Genomic DNA, 18,499 nt, shown 5'->3' with positions numbered 1-18,499 from the left:
ATGTCTATCTTAGGTTTTCTCGGTGTAATTAATTAATAATGTGCTTCTGGGTGTTCAGCCAACTGTTATTTCCATGCTATGCACAATGTTTCGACAACTGATCCAGTTGTCTTCTTCAGGTGCTGTGAGTTATGCTATCATATGCACTTTAGTCTGACTGATTGGAGTCCAGGCAGCAAGTATATGCAATAGCACAATTTGTAGTATCAGAAGAAATCTGAGACAGTCTTCAGAATATTGTGGATAAAACGAAAACAACAACTTGACTGAACACTCAGAAGAACACCATTAACACACTTCCATACAGTAATAGTTGCTTTGTTTTCATTTTGGCAAAATAGTAATTTAATTATTTTTAAATCTCCCTATATCATGAAATGAATACACCACACTAGTTACAACTAGAAAGAAGGATAGACCAACTGGTGGAATAAGGAACGGAAGTAAACAATTGGAAAAGATGGAAAGTGTCAAGTACTGGGAACGGTAATGGGGGAAATGGAAGAAACGAGAAAGATGAGTGAATGTGGCAGAAAAGCAGAAGCATTCGTGCAAAGTGTTAGGAGCCTGGTTTGGAATAATGATGCCCTACAAAAAATAAAGAAGAACTTACTACAACCCAGTACTCACCTTTGCATCTGAAACATGAGTGGTGAAGAAAACAGATGTAAGCAGATTACAGGCATGTGAAATGAAGTCAGGAGTAACAAGGAGAGATGCAGTGAGGACATAAAGGGCAAGGGAAATAGTAAAGGAGGAACCCTTGCACAACAGGACAGAAATCAGAGATAAGATAGGCACTTGTGGAATGCAATGGGAGTGCTTCTGTTCAAGCAGCATTGTGACAAGTTAGGGAGGCTTTCACTGTTTGATGGAGCTGCTCAACCATGATGTCAGGTGCTGGATGGTAGCTGGTAGTTCTGTGTAACTGCACGCCACACAGTGGGTAACTTGTCGGAACAGTATAAAGTCAAACTGGTGGACACAATCTATTGTGATATGACTAGGACAGCTGAAAGGTGCCACCAGGTGTTGATGAGGGCTGTGGGGACCGTCTATGCAGTGATGTCTGCTGTGGGTGTTGCCTCCAGCCTGCATGTGAGGCAGTCTGCCATCATCAGCAGATAATGCTTGTCTTGGGACAGAGGGAAAAGGCACACAATTTCAACACGGACGTATGCAAAATGACATGTCACATTCGTAAAGGCACTGACAGATGTATGTATGTGCCTCCTGACTTTATCATGCTGGCATGCAGTGCATATGTGTGCCCATTGATGGCACACTTTCCATAGTCCTGACGAGGTAAAAAACATGAACAAGGGCAACCCAATGGTGTTGATGCCAGAATATGACAGTCTGTGGACATGGTCAAAAGCATTGCACTGGAATTTATCTGGGAGAAATGAGTGGCGTGTGCCTGTTGACAGTCACACCAAATTTTGTGGGCAGATCTAGGAATGGGACTTAACTCATGTTGTAGGCCGCTAGAGGTGTCAGTTCAGAGGCTGTCCAGTTGTCTGTCATTCTCCTGTTCTTAGGTGATGTCCTTGAAGTTCACATGCAGAGAGGTAATGGCACAAGCACGGGACAAGCATTTGGCAATGATGGTGTCAATTCCAGAAATATATGTATGTCTGTGGAGAACTGTGATACATACTCCAACTGTCAGAATTGGCGCAGCATATACTTGGTGTTATTGTTCCAAAATGCATGAGTTAGAGGCTTGTGACTGGTGAAAATCATGAGGGCTGAAGTATTTTTCTGCTGGCCGCTGTGGCCGAGCAGTTCGAGGCGCTTCAGTCTGGAACCACGGGACCACTACGGTCCCAGGTTCAAAACCTGCCTTGAGTGTGGATGAATGTGATGTCCTTAGGTTAGTCAGGTTTAACCATTTTTGAAGTATTTTACTGCTTCAAACACTGCAAGCAACTCACAAACATAAGCACTCCAGGCATGCTGTGACTCTGAGAGCTTTAGCAAGGAGAAGCCTAGTCACTGCCAGTTGCCAGCGACATGTTGTTGAAGCACAGCACCCATGGTTATTGGGATAGCATCCACAACCACAGTCAGTTTACAACACTAACGTGCCATGAAGCATGCTAACATTACCCTCTGAGAGGATTTCAAAGTTCAACTGTGCATGTGTCTAACGGAAAAGGGTATCGGACGATAATTTCTATTTTTGTAAGTTGACAATAAAACAAAATGGGCCTTAACCTTGGGAGTTAACAGAAGTGGTAAAATTATAAATGAATGAAAAAAAGAACAGTCACCAGTCTAAAGGCACATTAATTTGGAAATATATATTTGAGAAAATTGAATATTAGTTGTTGAAGTTAATTTTGTTGAGATTTCCCTTTGAATAGCAAACAGAATACAAACTGACACAATACATTTACTGATAGCACACACACCATCAAATTATGGGGAGCATAATAGCACTGAGCTCACACTGATGATGGCCAAAATCATTAGCATTACTTAAATTTGGACATAAGGGGCTTCTATCTTGACTGACATGAATAACACAAATACATATGAATAACATCTCAAATACACAAATACACTGTTTAAGCTCCTCTGCATATAGCAGTTTTCCTTAGTAACAGTAATAGCTCATTTTTTAAATAGGAGGACAATATGATCGGGACCCATAAACTGGTATAGTTTCACTAGCCAAGGTTCTTTGATCAGTGCAAAAGTAAAATTATCTCTAAAAGTTAATCATTAACTTAAATTACTTTGCAAGGTAATAAAACGCCACACTGGGCTTAGTTAAATTCAAAAGGAGCCACTCATGATGCATACCAAAACTACAGTATCTTTGAAAATGTACATAACTTTACTTCTGATAGTACTACTGCACATCGGTTCATTACTACAGACCCATCACAATTTCCTCCTGCATCTCTAAAGTACTGAAAAAAGTGATGTATGAGAAACTTATGAAATTTGTTAATAAAAACAGCATCCTATGTAATGAACAACATGGATTCATAAATAAGAGGTCGACAACAACTGCTATCTATGAGTGCATCAATTCCATTCTAAACCTGATGGACAAAAAACAGGAAACAATATGAGTCTTTATTGACTTGTCAAAAGCTTTTGACATGGTGGACCATAAAATTCTGCTATCAAAGTTAGAAAGATATGGTATTCGAGGTCTGTCCAACAAGTGGATCAGTTCCTTCCTGACAAATCGTATGCAGGCAGTGTGCATCAAGCACACAAATATTGAACTAAAAACTGTATCTAATCACTTATCTGACTATAAACAAATAAAATGTGGTGTACCCCAAGGATCTGTATTGGGACCCCTTCTGTTTCTTCTGTACATAAATGATCTAAGCTTAAATATTGATGCACACAAAACAATCATATTTGCAGATGACACCACGATTCTACTAAAAGGAGGCGACGACGAACATTTACAGCAGACAGTAAACACGGTCACAAAACAACTTAGTAACTGGGCACAGAGTAATCAGCTTGTAATAAACAGTAAGAAAACCGTTGCTCTAAAATTCCACAATGTTCCTAACAAGGACATGTTTATCCCATCAGTCTCTATCAATGATGAGCCAGTTGGTAACAGTACTAAAACCAAATTCTTAGGACTTTGGCTGCTGAGTAACATCAGATGGAATAAGCATATTGAATATCTCAATGCTGAACTGAGCAAAACATATCTTCTTTGTTCATTAAAATCATGCTGTAGTGAGAAAACAGTATTGAATGCATATCATGCGTACTTTCATTCTCGTCTTAGATATGGGGTCACCTTTTGGGGAAACTCTAAAACAGCTAATAGCACTTTTAAACTACAAAAAGGGCCATTAGAATCTTGTTTGCTTGCATGCCTAGAGACTCTTGTAAACCCCTGTTTAAGAAGTCTGGTATTCCCCCATTACCATGTGTATACATTATGGAAACCCTTTTGTTCTTTAAATTAAATGTAATAGGCAAGGACTGGAGACTACAAAAAAACTGTGATATACATGAGCACTTTACCAGACAGAACAGAAACTTACATATGACTCAAATCAGCACAGCACTGTGCCAAAAAGGTACTTTCACATGGGAGTTAAGTTTTATAACAAACTTCCTGAAAACATAAAAGCTATCACTGAGGTCAATACATTTGGAAAATCTCTATAGTCATGTTTACAGCATCACTGCTTTTACTCCATTGAAGAATATTTAGATTTATGAAATGTGTTGTATAAATACTTACTTATGTGTAAAGTGTATTATTGTAAGCTTACATATGTATGCCTTGAAATTACTTTCAGCCTGTATATTTATAACTTGACTTGTCCAATGTCTTATGCATAAGCTGCTATGTAGACAACAGGACCAATAAAATACAATCTACAATCTACAGATTTATATGTATTTGTACTTTAATCACCTGTGAAGCAGGTATTCTTGACAATAATACACTCCTGGAAATGGAAAAAAGAACACATTGACACCGGTGTGTCAGACCCACCATACTTGCTCTGGACACTGCGAGAGGTCTGTACAAGCAATGATCACACGCACGGCACAGCGGACACACCAGGAACCGCGGTGTTGGCCGTCGAATGGCGCTAGCTGTGCAGCATTTGTGCACCGCCGCCGTCAGTGTCAGCCAGTTTGCTGTGGCATACGGAGCTCCATCGTAGTCTTTAAGACTGGTATCATGCCACGACAGCGTGGACGTGAACTGTATGTGCAGTTGACGGACTTTGAGCGAGGGCATATAGTGGGCATGCGGGAGGCCGGGTGGACGTACCGCCGAATTGCTCAACACGTGGGGTGTGAGGTCTCCACAGTACATCGATGTTGTCGCCAGTGGTCGGCGGAAGGTGCACGTGCCCGTCGACCTGGGACCGGACCGCAGCGACGCACGGATGCACGCCAAGACCATAGGATCCTACGCATTGCCGTAGGGGACCGCACCGCCACTTCCCAGCAAATTAGGGACACTGTTGCTCCTGGGGTATCGGTGAGGACCATTCGCAACCGTCTCCATGAAGCTGGGCTACGGTCCCGCACACCGTTAGGCCGTCTTCCGCTCATGCCCCAACATCGTGCAGCCCGCCTCCAGTGGTGTCGCGACAGGCATGAATGGAGGGACGAATGGAGATGTGTCGTCTTCAGCGATGAGAGTCGCTTCTGCCTTGGTGCCAATGATGGTCGTATGCGTGTTTGGCGCCGTGCAGGTGAGTGCCACAATCAGGACTGCATACGACCGAGGCACTCAGGGCCAACACCTGGCATCATGGTGTGGGGAGCGATCTCCTACACTGGCCGTACACCTCTGGTGATCATCGAGGGGACACTGAATAGTGCACGGTACATCCAAACCGTCATCGAACCCATCGTTCTACCATTCCTAGACTGGCAAGGGAACTTGCTGTTCCAACAGGACAATGCATGTCCGCATGTATCCCGTGCCACCCAACGTGCTCTAGAAGGTGTAAGTCAACTACCCTGGCCAGCAAGATCTCCAGATCTGGCCCCCATTGAGCATGTTTGCGACTGGATGAAGCGTCGTCTCACGCAGTCTGCACGTCCAGCACGAACGCTGGTCCAACTGAGGTGCCAGGTGGAAATGACATGGCAAGCTGTTCCACAGGACTACATCCAGCATCTCTACGATCGCCTCCATGGGAGAATAGCAGCCTGCATTGCTGCGAAAGGTGGATATACACTGTACTAGTGCCGACATTGTGCATGCTCTGTTGCCTGTGTCTATGTGCCTGTGGTTCTGTCAGTGTGATCATGTGATGTATCTGACCCCAGGAATGTGTCAATAAAGTTTCCCCTTCCTGGGACAATGAATTCACGGTGTTCTTATTTCAATTTCCAGGAGTGTATTTACACAATCTTGCACTGTAATCCTACGAAACTATATTTTACAATAAACTAAGAAGATTTTAGCAAAAGCCTACCCAACTTCACTTTTATGATTTTTAGCCATTAAATAATTAAGGTTTTAACTTCCCTATTGATTGATCTTTAAAATTTGTACTTCAACTCCCTACCTTAACAATTTAACTTGGAGTACTCCATAAACAAAGCACCCAGATTTTACTCTTTCTTTAACTTTTACTACTCCTTTTAATTTACCCAAAAAAAAACACTTTTAAACTCATGAATGCCAGAATTGTCCATTTAAATCAGGATACTCAGTTTTAGTAGCACTTAGGTGAGGACCTCACATAGGTTCGTTATCAGGATTGAAGTTATGGTTTTGAATACAAGTTGATGTTTTATGTGATTATCATTGAAACAACACACAAATTAACTGTCCATGCCAATATACATTATGTTACTGAATGTATGAAGTGGCAAAGTTTAGTAGCAGGCAAAATGGCAATTGACTGTACTCACAGCTCTTGATGTGCGAATGTTGTATAAAATCTCTTTGTAGCATCAGATTTTCAACATATTAGAGCCATTAGATTATTCCGTGAATACCAAATAATAGCCAGGTGCACATCTGAGGCTAATCCCTTCTAATGCAGCTTCAAATTGCCTCTATTAGCACCATTGAGGTGTACCGTGTTAAGACTAGCCACACACTGTGAGCCGTTCACACAAAGGAACCACTCAGTTAGACCATCAAACCCACCTTTTACATTGCACCATGTCACTTTAGTTGTAGAGGGATTTCCCTACAGCTTTTACATGTTACAAATACAAGTGCTCTAAGCATGAACCAGCTTTTAACAAACACACTTCTTTCATAAACATATTCATATTATAATAATTTAAAATTTCAACATATTTTTTTTGGTTTTTAATATATACATTACAAAACTCTAATTATATAACATATATCAAGGAGTTCAAACAACACAGAAAGCACAGTTCATAAATTGCAGATACACAGTTACTTAAAATAAACCTACTCGTACTCGAAATAAGTGCTACAAGTTCGATGTCGTGCACAGTGTGAATAAGCAGCATCGCTTCTGTGAGGTTTCATTTGGACTTCATAAGGCTTTTCTCCACTGAATCCGTGCAGTTAACAGGAGTCTTTCCCTCTGAGGTAGAACCACATAACGCTACCCTCAGGGGTTCCAGAACTATGGCGGCATTGAGCAGATGGCATTGATAAAAATTTATCATGCCAAGATAGCATCGAAAGTCTTTGTGCATCTGTAGGTGCAGCATTGTCCGTTAGTGATGTGGATTCTCTAGGGGTGATTAAATACCCCAGAAATTCAATTTCCGTGACACCGAATACACTTTTTAATGGGTTAATGATGATGCTCGCCTTGCTCAGGCACCAAAAGATGGTCGTTAGTTGGCAGTGGTGGAGTTTGGGCAACATTAAATAGGCCAGAGTGTTGTCAAGGTATGTGAAACACCATGGTAAGCCTTGTAAGACACCATCAAGGAAATGCTGCGAGGTCTGGGCAGCATTCCAAAGACTGAAGGTCATGTACAAGCTTTCAAAAAGCCTGAAGGGCATAATAATTGCTGTTTTTTGAATGTCTTCTGGCACCATAGGAATCTGCGTGAGCTCCTCCATGCAGTCAATTTTGCTAAATGTAACTGAGCCTACCATGGCGGGGCTAAAATTCTGCAGTTGTGGCACTGGATATCGGTCTGGCACTGTTTGTGTATTTAAGGCACAAAAGACTTTGCATGGGTGCCATGAATTATTATCTTTCTGTGGTACTAAGTGCAAGGCAGAGGACCATGGGCTGCACTTGCCAGAGCAAGTCACTTGGGCGCAAATCAATGTGAATGGCACAAGGTAGTTGGAATGGGTGTAGTCATGATGTGGTGGACCGTCGAACATTTGGTGTCTTCAGTGCACGAGGCGGGTGAGTAAGCTCCGAAGATTTGTCCAGTATGTCTCCATATTGTCCAGAGGACTTAACATGTTTAAATCTGAAGAACCTAGCCAGCCTTTGCTGTCCTGCTAGTTTCAAATATGTTTTTGAATCAATTATCTGGGTATTTTTGATGTTGGCTAATAACTTGAAAGCTGCACCCAGGATCGGTTCATTGATGTCAGCCACAATGAACATCCATGTGAATGAGTGGTGCAGTCCAAGGTCCAAATTTCAGTGATGGGTGCCATACTTTTTTATTGTTAAATTGTTTGCTGCTGTAAGAGACAGCATCTTGGCCTTCTGGTGGTTTCTTAGCATAGATTTGGAGGAGGAGGAGGGGGGGGGGGGGGACAAACAGATCAGAATACATGTCAACAAGGTACTTCACACTGCCAGCCCATTCTGTTACGAAGAAATGTCTGGATTTTGCACTTCAGCCAGGTGCACCTATGCCCGGTTGCAGCTGGCATTTGGGTGTGATCAGGGATGTAGACACTTTGTCATTTCATTGTCGACGCGTGAATGATACAAGCAAAAGTTGCTCAACTACTGTTCTGATGTCATTGGCATCCCACCAGAATGGCTATCACTACACTGCCTGTTGCACGAGCCAGATCAGCAGTAGTGGGATCTGTTGCCACTACGGCACCAACCAATCAACCTACATGCTGAGTGCTGCCACCTGTGCAGCAAATCCTGAACTAGGTGGTGCAGGACAGCTTCCATGCCAGTAGTTGTGGGAGATATGTGTCACTGTAGAGTAAAATTTGCCAGTGCAGCCACGACTGCCTTGGCAGCAGTATTGGGCACCATTGTCAAAGCATCACACACCCGATCATCCAAGTCTGCAATGATGTCCAGCTTCATTTTTGTTTGGATGGCAGTAACTGCTGCACTTGGGATGGAAGGCAGTGCATCCAGATAGCATGCAACAGCAAGTTGTAATGTGGCATATTAGTATTTTTTTTCTCTCGTTCTTTTAAAATAACAAGTTATTTTGTACCAGTGATAATGTTGGGATACAAGCAAAACAAGTAGAGATAGGCTCTTCAGTTGATTAATTTCTGTATCTTCACCTATTTGTCTCTATAACTGGTAGCAGGCAGACATATGACAAGTTCCGCCATTTTAGTATTGTTCAAAAATGTGTATTCTAACCATACATTAAAGAACTGTTACGAAAGTTATAGGGAGATGAAGAAGAATTTGCATGAGCAGAGGAGGAGCGATCTAGTAACAGCATCGTAATAAACAGCTATATGCACAATGGCAATAATGAGAAAAACGTAAATTTAAATATGTATGTTGATCTTAAATGTATTGAATATTGAATGTCTGTTGATATTAGTGCCAGTTAAAATTCACTCAGAATATTTATACCTTCCACTTTCTTTCAATTATTTTTTCAAATTTTTTAAATTATTCAAGCAGTAATCATTAATCAGTTTCCATTACATATTATATTTTATGCCCACTCCCCTATTCTGCTACTATTCAAAGTCTGGGACCATGTCAGACTGTGTGAGGTTCTACAGGTGTCGCAGGAACTGAGATGGCCTCCTGTCACCATACTCCTCTTGGCGCATCAACTGATGCATCTGCTGTTCCTCTGACAATGAAATTCACCAGATTAACTCCTCTTTTAGTTGCTTATATGAAGACTGGTCTGATGGGGTGGTGTCTTTGTCCAACATTTCAGCCACACAGTCTCGATCTAGCTGGCTCACAATGTGTCTGAATTTGGCAAGGTTGCAGGCAATCTTGCTCAGGAAAACCACCTCCACTTGGCTGAACCACATAATTGGGACATGGGACCAAAAGGGCAGCAGATTATCCAACACCTGTCCTGTGCTTGGCGCCACTCCAGTAACAGTGGGAGGTTTCAGTGTGGCTGAGATTTGTTCATGGAAGTTTCACTGGGTTGGTTCCAGGTGGGGAGAGACCGTGCATGCAGAGAATGCCTGTAGCTCACTATCCAGCCACTGGCTGCACACTAGCAGCTCATCTATTATCTTTTGTCCACTGTCTGTTGTCTTTTGCAGTTCTTCCAAAGTCATCATCTTGCTTTAACACCTATTTCCTGATGGTTTTTTAACAAACAAATCACTCTTCGCACATGAGGATATAAGTGTTAGATCACTCATCATTCTGCATCACTCACCCCAATGAAAGTTCATAATCACAAATTTAGTCTATTAGTCACACTGGGGTCACCAGTGAAGTGGAAACGTGTGTGTATTGCTGCTGACCCATGTGGTCTGCCCATTGCAGTACTGATGCTTGAAAAATGCACCTGCACTGTATGGTGGCTCAGTTCAAACTGTCATTGCTGGCCCATGGCCGTGTGCACCACACATTGCCAGACTTTTGCCTGTCAGTAGGTATGTGCACCAATGGACATCTCACGTAGCTATCTTAGGCCAGCCAGGAGTGACTGTGGTCATTTCATGCATTTTTACGGCACAGCTGCCAAAATATGATACTACAGTTTTTCACTTTGTGAAGTTCACAATTTTACATTTCTAAACATTTAAAGCAAGTTGCCAGTCTTTTTCTTTGCACTATTTTGAAATTTTTTCATGATGTAAGGTTACTATTAATATTGTCCATAAGATTATTAATATGCAACTAGGAACAGCAAGGGTCCCAACATGCTTTCCTGGAACACACCCAAAGTTACTTCTACAGTTGACAATGACTCTCCATCCAACATAACATGCTGCATTCTCCCTACCAGAAAATTTTCAATTTCACTTGATACCCTATATGATCATACATTTGGTTATAAGCATTGATGTGGCACTGAGTCACATGCTGTTTGGAAATCAAGAAATACTGCATCTACCTGACTGTCTTGTTCCAAAGCTTTCAGTATGTCACGTGAGAAAAGTTTGATTTGGGTTTCATATGATCAGAATTTTCACAATCTATGCTGGTTAACACAGAGGAGGTCATTTTGTTTGAGATATCTCATTATGTCTGAGCTTAGAATATGTTCTAAGATCCTACAACAATCAATGTCAAGGATATTGGATGGTAATTTTGTGGATCACATCTAATATCCTTCTTCCAGTTACTGGGCATGGTTTGTTGGATCTACAATATAGTCAGAAGAGGGGATAAAGCCACAAATTCAGTATATAATCTGATAGGAATTATGTTAGGCCCTGGAGTTTTGTTCAATTTCAGCTGTTTCTCAATACTACTGACACTAACGCTTATTTCATTCATCCTTTCAGTGGTACAAAAACTGAATTGGGGTGATTCTTCTGAGTTTCTCTTTGCAAAGGAACCTTTGAAAATGGAGTTCAGCATGAGCCACAGCTGAAATTGATCAACTCAAACAAATACTTGGGTGTAAAAATTTGTAGTAATATGAAATGCAACAATCATGTAGCTTCCATTGTAAGTAAAACATGCAACAGACTATAGTTCACTCATAGAATATTAGGGAAATGTAATCAGTCTACAAAAGAGACTGTTTGCAAAACACCTATGTGATGCATTATAGAAGCCTGCTGAAATGTGTGGGACCTGTACTGAATAGAAATCGCAGGGGATATTGAACATACATAAAGAAGAGTAGCGGGAATGGTCACAGGTTTGTTTGACCCATGGGAGAGCATCATGGAGATGCTGGAGAAACTGAACTGGCAAATACACAAAGATAGATATAAACCATCCCATAAGGTTCACTTAGTAAGTTTCTAGAAACAACTTTCAGGGATGAACCTAGAAATATACTATATCTCGCCACATATCATTCCTGTAGGGATCTTGAAGACAAGATTGGACTGATTACAGGTCACACAGAGGTGTTTAAGCAATCATTCTTCCCATGCTTCATACATAAATGGAATGGGGAAGACCTAAAGCTGGTACAATGGGTAATATGCCCAACATGCACTTCACAGTGATTTGCAGAGTATGACTGTAGATGGAGGTAGATAACTTCACCATCTGCAATAATTCTGAGGTTACTGTCTGCCAGGTTATGAACATACAACATGAACATAAAGGATACCAACACACTTCCAGATATTTTTGAAGTTACTTCTAAATCTGTTGATAACTCCCCATTGATGATAACATGCTGTGACCTCCCTACCATGCAATCCTCACTCCAATCATTGATTTCAATTGGTACCCAATTTGACTATACTTTCAGAATAAATATTTGTGTGATGCTGAGTCAAAAGCTTTTCAAAACTCAAAAATTATTACATCTGTCTGTACCCATGACTTTGTGGATGGTGTGAGACAAAAGTACAATCTGGGTTTTACGTGCCAAATGTTTTTGGAATCCATTCTGACTGGCATAGAGGAAATGATTCTGTTCACAACATCCTATTACATTTGAGTTCAAAACATGTTCTAAGTGCAAGACTCTACAACAAATGGATGTAAAAGATACTGGATGTCAGTTTTATGTATCATTCCTGCTACCCTTTCTTTAAATGGACGTTGACTGATTCAGGGGAGGGGACCAAACAGCAATGTCATCGGCCCTACAGGCTTAGGGAATGATGGGGAACAAAGTTCGCCATGCCCTTTCAAAGAACCTATCCTGGCATTTGCCTGAGGCAATTTAGGGAAAGCACAGAAAATCTAAATCAAGATGGCCAGACATAGGTTTGAACCGTCATCCTCCCAAATGCAAATCAAGTGTGCTAATCACTGTGGCGTCTCGCTCGGTGCACATCTTCTTGTTTGATGGATTTCCAGCACATTACACTTCAAAGAGGGTCCACCTCAGCCACAAATTCTGAATAGGATATCTGTTCTATGTTAATGTTTTCATTGTTTTCTATAATGCCATTACAATGCAGTGTACCACATAAAGATGACCATATTGTGTACAGCTCATCTGTACTCATCTTGTGAATTTTTTCTGGTATGAACAATGCCAGCAAACTTTGATGAACTTGTGAACCATATATTGTCACATCCTGCAGTGTTACATAGTAGTTAGCGTCACTATCTAGTGTGGTGCTGGTCACCAGTTCACACCTGACCACCAGCAACCATTTGTTATTACATAATTATCATTTCTGGAAGATTCTTGAAATTGTTTCATGGATTAATAAACCAATCAATCAATGAATCAATCAATCTTATGTTTGTAATGTTTATATATTTTAGAATATTCAATGTTAGTAAAAACAGCTTCATTGTCTGTCCACAAGGTCAGTCTTTTCTGGCTATACATTGGTGTCAATAATAAATGTACTTTCAGTGCTAAGTATTGTATTTCACTGATGACCCTGCCTCAGGATATGGACTTCATTGTGGTTTGGACATGACATTGTTTTATGGAGGAACCGGGAACTTCAAAACATCTACATCACAGTGGCTCCAACCAGGCAATGTAAAAGTCATTGCCTACACGGACAGGAAAAGGAAACAGGCAGTATGTCATTTCTAAGATAATCCAGTCAGGAGACAGATGAAGTCCTGAATAGCAGTAAGTCAGCTGTATGCCAGGCATCCAACAGTGTTTTCCAGGGATGCTGGTCAGGACCCTTTGAAATTGGTGAAAGCATTCTACTGAGAAACCACATGCAACAATGGGATGACATGGTATGTGTGGCAGACATGTACTTTTAAACTGATGGCACAACCCAACAATGGTTTGAGAAAATCTACACTTACATCTACATACATACTCCACAAGCCACCATATGGCGTGTGGCGGCGCATGGCACCTTGTACCACTACTAGTCATTTCCTTTCCTGTTCCACCTGCAAATAGAGCAAGGGAAAAATAACAGTCTGTATGCCTCTGTATGAGCCCTAATTTCTTGTATCTTATCTTCATGGTCCTTATGAAAAATTTATGTTGTCAGCAATATAACTGTTTCACAGTCAGCTTCAAATGTTGGTTCTCTAAACTTTCCCAACAATGTTTCTCAAAAAGAATGTTGCCTTCCCTCCAGGAATTCCCATTTGCATTCACAAAGCATCTCTGTAAAACTCATATGTTGACTGAACCTATTGGTAACAAATCTAGCAGCCTGCCAATGAACTGCTTCAATGTCTTCCTTTAATCACACCTGGTGGGGACCCCAGGCACTCAAGCAGTACTCAAAAATGGGTTATGCAGAAGTTCTATACAAGGTCTCATTTGCAGAAGTACTACAATTTCCTACAATTCTGCCAGTAAAGTGAAGTCAACCATTTGCCTTCACTACCACCATCTTTACATGTTCATTCTATTTCATATTGCTTTGCTATCTTACGTCTAAATATTTAATCGATGTGACCCAATTGGCCTCCCTGCATATACCTGTGGTTAATTTGTAACTGCCAGAAGTTTCATTGTTGTATGTTTGTTAGTTATTGTTCTGTGTGTTCAGTGCTGTATTGAACAGAATGCTGTGTTGCACACTTTGCAAATTTTGAGAGTTAAAGGAGCAAAGCATCTGCATTGAATTTTGCATGAAACTCAAGGACACCTTTACAGAGACAGATCAAATGATGCAGGTAGCCTACAGGGATGATTGCTTAAGCCATATTCAGTGTAACAAATGGTTCACATGGTTTAAAAATGGCCATACAGGAGTTAAAGATGACCCTCATTCAGGACTCCCTTGGTCATCTACTGATGACACTCATGTCGGGATCATCAACAATATTGTGCATGACAATTGAAGACTGACTGTTCAAGAGATTTCAGAAGAATCTAACATTTCAGTTGGATCATGTCATTAAATCCTGGGACAGCATCTTGGAATGCATTATGCTGCTGCCAAGTTCATCCCATGGCTCATGAGTCAAAACCAGAGAAACCTTCACCTTATAATCTGTAAAGAGCTTTTGGATTGTGTAAATGAGAACAAGATGTTCCTTAAGGGAATTATAACTGGTGATGAGACTTAGGTTTATGAATATCATATTGAGACCAAGGTTCAGTCTTGACAAATCGGGAAAGGTTTTCCAAGACCCAAAGAAGCTCATCAGGTCAGATCAAATGTCAAAACTACACTGACAGTTTTCTTTGGCTTGAATGGATTACTTCATCAAGCCACAGGGACAAACTGTTAATCAATGGTACTATCGGGACATGTTGCAATGCCTGTCAGAAAATGGCCTGAAATGGGGCGAGACAATTCATGGATCTTGAATCACAATAATACAGCCACACATTCATCCCTGTTGGTACATGACAATTGCACAAAAAATGAAATCACTGTGTGCCTAATCCTGTGTACTCTCAAGACCTGGCTCCTGTGGCCTTTCTTTTATTTCCAAAGTTGAAAACTTCATTGAAGGGATGAAGATTTGCAACGACAGAGAGATAAAAGAAAATTCACCGATGGCGCTTGGCACAATCCAGCAAGGCTGTTTCTAGAAGTGGAAATAGCAATGGCAGTGGTGTATCAATTGTGAAGAAGAGTATTTTGAATGAGATCATGCACAAGAAGTAAAATGTAAGCACAGAAAAATTTTGTGGACAAAGTTCCAGAATTTTTTGAATGGACTTTGTACACTACTATTGCTATATTTGAACATTATGAGGTTGTTTTTCCTACTCATCTGTTTTAAGCAGTTTTTTTCCTACATTTACAGCTACCTGCCATTCATCACATCAACTATAAATTTTGTCTAAATCATCTCCTATCCACCTACAGTTGCTGAACAATGACACCTTCTGATACAATGCAGCATCATCAGCAAACAGCTGCAGATTGTGTAGATTGCTGCTTACCCTGTCTACCAGATCATTTATGTATGCTGAAAATAATAGCAGTCTTATAACACTATTCTGGGGCACTCCTGACAATACCATTGCCTCTGATGAACATTCATCATTGAGGACAACATTCTGGGTTCTGTCACTTAAGAAGGCTTTCAGCTACTCTCATATCTGGGAACCTATTCTACATGCTCATACCTTCATTGATAGTCTGCAGTGGGGCACCATGTCAAATATTTTTCAAAAATCCAGAACTATGTAGCTGCTGTTGCTCATCATCCATGGTTCACAGAGGTGAGAAAAGGGCGTGCTGAGTTTCACATGAGCGATGCTTTCTAAACCCATACCGACTCATGGACAGAAACTTTTCTCTCTGAAGGACATTTTTTAAATTCAAACTGAGAACATGTTCAAGTATTCTGCAGAAAAACAGTATTAAGGATATTGGTCTGTAATTTTGTAGATCTGTTCTTTTATCCCTTTTACATGTAGCAGTCATGTGCACTTTATTATTGTTCCCTGGGACTTTGCTCTGGATGAGAGATTCACAAAAAATGCAAGCTAAGAAACCAAATTGGGATTCCGTCCATGCAGGAGTCTGTACAATAGTCAAATGATATTATGTTTGTATGATCCTCCTCCATTAACGATTAAACCTTCGGCCTTCTTTTTGCTGTCTTCTATTACCACAGACTGAGTCTGACTTAATCAGATGCAAGTTCATGGTACACACATTGAGCTCAACCTAACTGTCATCAACTGTGTAGTGAAACCTAATTGTCATCTAGACCTGTACATCTACATCCATACTCTGCAAGCCACCTGACGGTGTGTAGTGATTGCTACAGAACAACAAGACAGCACAAAACAGTTAGCACTTTCCTTATTGATGAAACAGTAGAGTTACAGGTGATATACACAGAATCCAAGTAGTAGTGCACCAAGAGCAAAGTCCAATGAAAGGTCCAAGGAGTGATGGGATAAAAGCCATTGAGCCACTTAGCAATTTTATGCAGTACAAGGGACAAGAATTTTCTCAGATTCTACACAAGAAGATATGACAGTGATAGTTGCTGTATGCTTGAACACTGTTTTCCCCCCTCCAGGGTGTAAGTTTCAATCTGTTTAAACTTTGGCCATAATTCCTCTATGTCCATTAACCTGGAGCTAAATGATGTCCATTTATTTTCTAAGTGAGATGCTAACAATAGCTTATCTGCTCTTTGTAGTAAACATGCTCTCCTAGTCTCCTTGATGGAATTATTAACTTTTCTAGCCCTCAACACTATGATGACATCATGATCACTAATCCCTGTCTCTATACTGACACTGTCAATAAGGTCAGGCTTGTCTGGAGCTACAAGCTCTAAAATATTTCCATTGCGTGTAGGCTGTTGATCTAGTTGCTGAACACAGTTTTCAGAAAACATGTTTAAAAGTACTTCACAATACCATGTCTCTGCACCATCTACAAAGAATCCATGGGTGTCCCCATCTATCTTCAACATGTTAAAGTCACCTCCACCTAATAATGCATCACCTGGATTGGACGTATTTCTGTGCTCCTGAGTGTAGACCTCCTTTGATTCTAATACTGTTACGGTAGAATTGGGTGGCTGGTAAAAACTTCTGATAATTAACTTGAGTTCACCTAGACCTGTTACACATGTCCAGATAACTTCAGTCAAATGTAATTTTGACCTCAAGAAAGACAATATTTTTGCTGACTACAGTGAACACTCCCATTCCTATACCATCTAAACATTTCAAGACACACTAAATATTTAAGAGATTTCTGATTCAGGTTTCAGCCACCTCTCATCTTCAGGAACAAAACTCGACAGCTGGAACAAAATCCACACCAAAATGAAGAAACTGTCTGGCGATGTGGCAATGATCCTGCATTACAGCCACATACAGGCCACAGGAGGTATTAAACCTCCATATCCTTAAGAGGCCAACAGTTGCTCCTCATATGGCTCTTCAATACCAACATGCCAGTGTTCCATACTAGCTACAGATGCTCACTCCTGGCTGGCTGAGCAACATACTGCTTGGTGCAGCACCATTGCCACCGCTGTGAGTTTATGACACTGGTTTCATGTGCTGTTTCAGACCCTAGCATGACTGGCACCTCCAAGGACACACAAGTGTTTGCTGCCTCCATAGATCACTCTTCATTCACAGCTCTGATATGATTCGTCATAATACTCGAGCCAGAAAGATTCCTTGGACCTGCCATTGGACTTTGCTATTGGTTCACTACTACTTGGACTCTGTGTATATCATTTGTAACTCTTGTGATTCGTCAATAAGAAAGTGTTAACTGTTTTTTACTGCCTTATTATTGTGTAGCAATCATTGCACAGTTGATGACAATTAGGTTGACCTCCTCAGTGAATGTACCATGAACTTGCATTTGATTAGGTCAATCTCAGTGTGCGTACCATGAACTTGTGACCTATGAACAATGCCATGGACAAAGAACTAATCTTCTATAAGCAAGTACGATGAACAGTGTTTATTCCAGTTCTACAAACAGTGTCTTTCATGCCATGATCATGGAAGACAGTCAGTTCCATGGATACTGTGATGCAAATACTTCTGCATTGCCAAATGGACACCAATGTTTTCCTTCAACAGATTCAACAAGAAAACAGCTCTGTGCTGCAAAAGATGATGTCAGGGCTTGTAAACAGGCAACAGGCTCCACAGGTGATGCATCCATCTCTATTCCCATGCTATTATAAGGCAGCTGAGGAATGGGAATTCTGTGAGAAGTGCATGAGACAGCACTGAGCAGCATTTCAAGTAACTTACAGCAATACAATTAAGACTTTATTTTTGTCATGGATTAAGCCACAAATGTACCATGTTCTGTGCAAGCCAACCCCCCTTGACTAACTGTCAAAACTATTGTTTGATAAAATGTGTATTATTCTAAGAACATCGCAGACAT

At 40.8% G+C, this 18,499-nt stretch overlaps 1 protein-coding gene across 1 annotated transcript in view; it reads right to left on the bottom strand.

Annotated features, from left to right (window-relative positions):
- Positions 1 to 18,499, bottom strand: part of LOC126365815 (cilia- and flagella-associated protein 157-like) — a 157,142-nt gene that overhangs the window by 26,239 nt on the left and 112,404 nt on the right. The window lies entirely within an intron of this gene.

Source organism: Schistocerca gregaria, chromosome 4 (genome assembly GCF_023897955.1).
Source record: "Schistocerca gregaria isolate iqSchGreg1 chromosome 4, iqSchGreg1.2, whole genome shotgun sequence".
Lineage (NCBI taxonomy): Eukaryota > Metazoa > Arthropoda > Insecta > Orthoptera > Acrididae > Schistocerca > Schistocerca gregaria.
The sequence above is the reverse complement of the archived record's forward strand: the minus strand, read 5'-3'. Positions and strand labels throughout refer to the sequence as shown.